At 37.9% G+C, this 8,062-nt stretch overlaps 1 non-coding gene across 1 annotated transcript; it reads right to left on the reverse strand.

Annotated features, from left to right (window-relative positions):
* Positions 1–6,993: 6,993 nt before the first annotated feature.
* On the reverse strand, positions 6,994–7,100 carry LOC121207853 (small nucleolar RNA R71). The gene has a single exon (XR_005902968.1). It is a non-coding gene; the product is annotated as a small nucleolar RNA R71 (small nucleolar RNA).
* Positions 7,101–8,062: the final 962 nt, after the last annotated feature.

Below are 8,062 nucleotides of genomic sequence, written 5' to 3' on the forward strand. Positions count from 1 at the left end.
TCACATTTCTACCACATATTTTACACCTTTTGCAAAAAGGTCCTTTTAGGGGTTTTTCATGAAAATCACCTAGAAAAATATGTTTAACACACATCCAACTTTCATATTCCTCTATAAAACATCAAAGAATAAACATGTCACACATGGTTCACTTTGCAAACGTGAACCCTAACTCAAAATATGGGTAGAAATGGAGAGAGTAAGCTATTAGGATTTTAAAAATACGAATAATATTAAAAACGAGGCTTGGGAGCACTTACTATTAAGCTTGAAAATATTGAAAACCCTAGCTATAGAGGGCTTGAGAAATTCAGCTAGATGAGGGAGAAGAATGGCTGATTTTTGCCTTCATTATCCCATTTTATTTCATTAATTAGCCAAATGACCAAAATGCCCTTGAGCCCTTTCTTTCTAATTTTATTCATACAAGTCCATTTTTGTCCAAAAACTTAGAAATTCAAAAAATTGCTCTTTAAAACCTTCTAATTAATAATCTAAATCAATTTTATACAAATTTCTTCTAGAGTCCAAGTTTTACAATTTATTCAATTTGGTCCTTAATTTCCAATTGGACACCTTACTCAGAGAATTTCTTCCTGAAACTTTAACACATGTATATTCTCATATTCTAGACCTCATAATAATCATAAATAAAACATTTCAAAGTCAGATCTGTGGTCCCAAAACCACTATTTCGACTAGGCCCTATTTTGGGATGTTACATTTCTCCCCCCTTAGGGACTTTCATCCTCGAAAGTCTTACCAGTAAACAGGTTCGGATATTGGCTCCTCATGGTTTCTTCAGGCTCCCATGTAGCCTCTTCCACACCATGTCGATGCCATAAAACTTTTACCAAGGCTATATTCTTATTCCTTAATTGTTTGACTTCTCGAGCAAAAATTTTGACCAGCTCTTCACCATAGGTCATGTCCAACCTAATTTCAATCTCCGTCGATGAAATCACGTAAGAGGGGTCAGATCGATATCACCTTAACATAGTGTCTTTGGCCACAACTCGACTGCCACTAGCACTTCAAGGATATCTCAGAGGTTTACCTCGTGAAATAGGAGCACTCGACTTCGGGGCTACTTCCACCTCTTTATCGATTCACTCTGGGCAATCTCTGAGGAAGTGGTCAAGAGAACCACATGTATAACACGCACTACTCTTTATTCAGCACTTTCTGAAGTGAAATTTATTGCAGCTTTTACACTTCGGCTTTTGGTCATCAACATTTCCCACATTAGTCACCATCAGGGAAGAAGACTTCTGATTACATCATTTGGAGCCTCTTACTCTAGCTAAATATCCTACCGATGTACTGGAACGTTCGTATTGGCTTCTTGATTTCTTTGTGAAAAATGAGAGCGCCCTACCACTGGATCTCTTGCTCAAAACTCGAGCTTTTCTCTTAGCTTGCTTCATTTTATTATTGAGCTCTTCGGCCTTCTTGGCCTGATAAGCTAATGCAGCAAACTCTCGTATCTCTAGGATTCCAATTAACAACTTGATTTCCTTGTTCATACCTTTCTGGAAGCATTTGCACATTTCTGACTCTATTTGAACCCATTCAGTCGCACACTGACTTAGTCTTACAAACTCCATTTCATATTCCGATACAGTCGTATTTCCTTATTTGAGTTCCAGGAACTCCTTTTGTTTTGAGTTTAGGAACCTCTGACTGATCTATTTTTTCTTAAACTCCGCTTGGAAAAATTCCTAAGTGATGTTTTCCTTAAGTACCACTGAAGATACGGTCTTCCACTAGTGGTATGCAGTATCCTTCAGAAGAGATACTGCACACTTTAAACACTCCTCAGGTGTGCACAATATTTCATCCAACACTCGTATAGTGTTCTTGAGCTAGAACTCGACTCGTTCAATATCATCATCAATCTTAGCTCTAAATTCCTCAGCTCTGTACTTTTTAAGCTTGACTACAAAGGTTTTACCAATTCTCATAGGTGCCATACCTCGTGGCACTTCCTCATCATGTTGGGGCAATTTCTCAAATAATCCCCAAACCACTCATCCATCATGTCAAAGAATGCGGCCCTAGCCTCTTCCTGGCCTTCAGATATAGGCCTTCTACTACTACTAGAAATAACTCGTTGTACGGAAGCTGGAGTATGGCTCTTGGCTCTCCCGGACTCATCTTGTGCATGATTGGAAGACATTTACTATATTTAAAGACAATTAAGCAGTTAGGAGATGTCACACTACCAACGTTCGTATAATGGCATGTATAGCGAAACTCAATACTCTTCTACGGTAGTTCTAGAACTGACTAAATCGTAGCTCTGATACCACTAAATGTAACACCTCCTTACCCATACCCGAGAGTAGGACTCGGTAAGAGGCGTTACCAGACGTGTACTCAGACATTTTGAGAAAATACAGATTATAAAATTTCATTCCAATATAAAACCAATCAACGACATCTTAATGTACCTATTATAGGTGTACAAGGCACTGAACATACTATGAGTACGGTCTGGGACTAAACCGAGGACCCAAGAAAGTTCCTGAAAAATTTTCTTAGTCAAGCCTCACACACCCGTGTGGAGGCAATGCACACGACCGTGTGCTTTAGGACACACCCGTGTCCCCTACCCGTATTGAATTAATTGAATTTATTTTCTATTTCATACCTATAGGGGTTTTCACATGGCCAAGCACACGCCCGTGTCCCTAACCCATGTCGTTCACACGGCCTAAACATACCAGTGTGGTCGCCCGTGTCCAAAAATTTGAGCATTCTGTTTATGGCGTCAGCATGCATTTAAGGGCACATGGCCAAGACACATGCCCGTGTGCTAGGTCGTGCCCTCCACACGGTTGAGACACACGGCCGTGTCTCTACCCATGTGTTTACTACCATGCATTCTAACTTAAAATTTTTAGGTGTAGAGGACACACGACCATACCACACGCCCATAGAACGATTCGTGTGTAGCACACGGCCTAGACACACGCCTGTGTCTACCAGTATGGACTTTGTTAGGCTATTTTCTAAGCCTTTGGTCACCTTCTAACATTCACTCTCACTTATAGACTCCAATGATATTTAACATGGCCTAATTATACTCTTAAATGACCTTAATAAACCTCATTGCATGTAAACCTCATCTCATCGGTTTTACACATGCTAGGTTATTCCTTTTGTACTAAGGCTTTCTATGCTTTATAACACTTTTAAGGTTGGCTCATTATTATAACTCATTGTCAGTTATGGTCTAGCCATCCCATGTGATTTGGTTACATTACATGTGTTTAAATGTGATATACCATATTTCATCCTCACTAGCACAACTGAACACAATCATGCATAAAATTTGTAGGTCATAACCTACATCAATATGAGCCAATTCCATGGCCACATACAAGTGAATATGTATACCTTTACAAGGCTTTGTATTGGCTAATCAAAAGACACATATAACAAAATGACAAAATCCCTATACATGCCATTGAACAAAATAAGAGTATCTATATACCAAAGCTAAACAATATGTGATAAATCGTAATTTATACATATTTTTATCCCATACTTAGCACATTTTTGGAAGAATTATCCTTAGATATGGTGAATTCAATGCTCCTAATCCTTTAATTTCATGTTTTATACTTAGGTGAGCATAAGAGAGTAAAAAGAGCAAGAAACGGGCCAAAAAAGAAGAAAATGGTTCAACGTAGGAAATCAACACGGCCTAGACTTCCTCACACAGGTAGTTCACATGCCCGTGTCTATTTAACAGATTGCAACACAGCCTAAGCCTCTGATCGTGTGATTTGTAACAAGTAATAAATATTTATAATGAAGATTAAACGTAGACTAACTATTATCATGATAAAAAGGCAAGCGCACCTATCAAACAATAGTATAGTAATGGCAAGACCGGGATATCGTACCCAAGGGAACCAAAAATACTAGTAATAACTATCTTTTTATTATTTAACCTAGAAATAAGGAGGGTTGTTTATTAACTAATTAACTAACTAAACTAAAGTAGAGATAAAGATTGGAAAAAGACTTGGAGAAAAGTAATTGATAAAGACGACACCCAAGGAGGAATGCACCTAGATTTCTCTGGTTATCTGACTCTGAACCAGACGATTTATTCACTTGACTTGATCCGTGAGACTCCCTAACCTATATTATTATCTCTTTCGATACTAATAACACCTAACCCTCAGTTGAATTAATCGAAATTTCTTTCTTAATTAAAACCCCTAGGGAAGCAGTAAATCAATCTATGGACTCCTATATTAGGTTTCACCCTAATCCAGCAAAATCTCATAACCCTATTTCTAGGCGTTCAATCAACTCTGCTTAATTACGCCAAATCTACTCTTAGACAGGGACTTTTTCTCCTCCGTATAAGCACATCAAATCATGAATTAATACCCGGAATATTAACTTAAGCATTAAGACACATAATTAAGAACAAATCAAGTATTTATCATACAGTTCAGATAATAAAAACAAGATCCATCATAGGTTTCAAACCCCTTAGGTATCTAAGAGATTTAGTTCATAATAAAATAAGAGTACATCTCAAAATCATGAAAATAACAAAACATAAAGAAAACTTTAAAACCCCTGAAGAAATTCTGAGAGAGATCTTTAGTCTTGGAGTAGCCCCGGCTTTTAGGATGGATCGTCTGGCTTCCTTCAAGTAATTCTCGACATGTGGTTTTGTTCCTCAGAAAAGTTCTAGAGGGGAGCCGCCTTCTCTAAGTCATACTTAGGGTGTTTATATAGGCTTTGGATTGGCTTTCTTCCTCCCTAAGTATCCTTTTCCATCTAAAATACAACTCTTTGAAAAATGGGCACGCCCATGTGCCGCGACCGTGTAACGTGATTGCTAGGTCGTGTTCGATCCGTTAAATTGCACACAGTCGTGTGGGTCAATGGTCAGGCCGTGTGAATCGTGAAAGCCTTGGTCGACACCCTCGAAAGACACGGGCATGTAAACAGCCCGTATGGCAAGGCTTAGGCCGTGTCATCTTCTCGATTTGGTTCGATTTGTCCCTTTTTAGCTCGTTTTTGGCTCCTTTTGACTCTTGGTGCTCTCCTGGGTACAAAACATGAAATAACCAGATTAAGAGCACCAAAATCCACAAATCTAGTGATAAACATCCATAAATATGCTAAGTATTTGGGGTAAAAATATGTATAATTTGGCGTTCATCAGCCACCTCACATTGGCGTGTCAAACGGGCGTGTCCCTATCGAGCCCAAGTTTAGCTCTATTTGGAAAGGGCCTCTCTTGAGGGTTTTAAAGAATACTAAAGCCTATATAAACACCCTAGGAGGTACTTAGAAGGGACACACATGGAGTAAGAGGCAAGGGATTACTCGAAGAAAGCTGATTGATCCATCTCAGAAGCCGGATCCCCCTTCAAGACTAATGATCTCCCTTCAATTTCCTTCTGGAATTTTGGGTTTCTTTATGTTTTGTTATCATTATTCTTCTGAGATGCTTTCTTTTACACTTATGAACTAAATCTTCTAAATACCTAAGGGAATGAAACCTAAGATGGATCTTGTTATAATTTTATGAATTATATGATAAATATTTGACTTGTTCTCAATTATGAGTTCTTAATTCTTGCTTTAATATTCCAGGATATTGATTCAAGTACTGAAGTGCTTATTCAGAAGAGCAAAAGTCCCTATCTAAGAGTAGATCTAGAATAATTAAGCGGAGTTGATTGCACCCCTAGACATAGGGCAGCATAATTTTGCCGAATTAGAGTGAAACCTAATAAGAGAATCCATAGATCGAGTTAATGCAACACTAGGGGTTTTAATTAGAAAGAGATTTCAATTAATCAACCTAGGGTTAGACGTTTTTAGTCTCGAGAGAGATAACAATATAACTTAGGGATTTCTACGGATCAAGTCAAGTGAATAAATCATCTGATTTAGAGTCAAATAACAAGTGAAGTTTAGGTGGATTTTTCCTTGGGTATTATCCAAATCAATTAGTTTTTCTCCCAAAAATATTTCCCCAATTTTCTTTCTGTGCATTCTTAGTTTAGTTAATTAATTTAGATAAAAAAAACCCCTTTATTTTTAGGCTAGATAATAAAATGATAGTTAATACTAGTACTTTTAGTTCTTGTGGGTTCGACATTCAGGTCTTGCTATAAACTATACTACTGTTCGATAGGTGCGCTTGCCTTCATCGTGATAACAGTTAGTTTTCAAGTACGATCAATCATAAATTTAAAACTTATCATGATTTACATCAATCAAGTTTTTGGAGCCGTTGCTGTGGATCTAAGATATTAGGAACACTTAATTTTTATTACTTTAGCCATTTATTTTATTGTAATTTAAATTTTATTTTGATTTTTGTTACTAAATTTTCTTTTTCCTTCTGGCAGGTTTTTATAGTTTATGACTAGAAGAAACCCATCGGGACCATTACTTTTTGATAGTAAGATAGAACACACAGCTCGTAGAAATCGAAGAGAAATTAGGCGAAGCCTCCATGACATAGAGGAAGGACAAGAGGACGATATTCAAACCACAACCGAGGAAATGGCTGAAAATCAGAATAATCAGCTTCCTCCTGTGGTTGCTGCAGATCCAATAAATCAGAATTCTTCCCCTCGTACTATGTATGATTATGCGAAACCTAATTTAATAGGAACCGAATCGAGTATAGTTAGACCTGTTGTTGCTGCAAATAATTTTGAACTGAAACCTAACACGATTAAAATGATACAACAGTTTGTTCAGTTAGATGGTTTGCAGGATGAGTATCCAAATGCTCATTTGGCGAACTTTCGAGAGTTTTGCGACACGTTTAATATCAATGGCATTTTTTATGATGCCATTCACCTTCGGTTATTTCCCTTTTCATTGAGGAACAAGGCTGAACAGTGGTGGAACTCGTTACCACGAGGGTCAATCACTACTTGGGAACAAATGACTGAAACGTTTTTACTTAAATATTTTTCGCCGGCTAAAATGACTAAATTGAGGAATGATATCTCTTCTTTTGTGCAGATGGATCTAGAAACACTCTATGATACATGGGAGAGATACAAGGATCTATTGAGAAGGCGCCCTCACCATGGGTTACCACTCTGGCTACAAGTTTAAAGTTTTCACAATGGCCTGAATCCTTCGACTAGACAGATGATTGACGCAGCTGCTGGTGGGACTATCAATAATAAAACACCTGAAGAGGCTTATGAATTTATTGAAGAGATGTCACTGAATAACTATCAGTAGCAAGTCATGAGAACAAAGCCGACAAAAGTAGCTGATGTTTTCAACCTCGATGCAGTTACTATGTTATCTAACCAGGTAGAACTTTTAAATAAAAAGATTGACGATTTATATGGTTCTACTCAGGTACATCTAGTTATGAGGTGTGATTCACATGGAGGAGGAGCGTACACAGAATATCAATCCTTCAACCTTAGCACCGAGGAGGAACAAGTTCAATATATGAGTAATAATAATTCTAGACCTCAAAATAACCCATATAGTAACACTTATAATACAGGTTGGAGGAACCATCCCAATTTCTCATGGGGTGGTTAAAGAAATCAAAGGCCACAACATCCCCCAAGTTTTCAACAACCACCTTACCAGCAGGAAAAGAAGCCAAACCTTCAGGAGATGCTAACGAAATTTATCTCAGTGTCAGAGACTCGTTTCTAGAATACCGAAACAGCATTTAAGAATCAACAAGCGTCGATCCAAGGGCTCGAAACTCAAATAGGCCAGCTTGCCAAACTAATTTCTGAACGACCACAAGGTAGCCTACCAAGTAACACTGAGTTTAACCCAATGGAGCAGATTAATGCGATTACCACTCAAGATGAAGAAAGCTTAGTCGAACCTGAACCAGAACCAAGGTAAGGAATTGTGGCGAGTAAAGGTAAAGGTGAGGTGGACCACAATAAACAAAAACCGATAAGTAGAGAGTACAAACCTCGTGTGCCATACCCCAGTGCAACAAGAAAAGACCACACGGATGAACAATTTGTTAAATTCCTTAAACTATTAAAGAAATTACACATCAACTTACCAT

Source organism: Gossypium hirsutum, chromosome A01 (genome assembly GCF_007990345.1).
Source record: "Gossypium hirsutum isolate 1008001.06 chromosome A01, Gossypium_hirsutum_v2.1, whole genome shotgun sequence".
Taxonomy (NCBI): domain Eukaryota; kingdom Viridiplantae; phylum Streptophyta; class Magnoliopsida; order Malvales; family Malvaceae; genus Gossypium; species Gossypium hirsutum.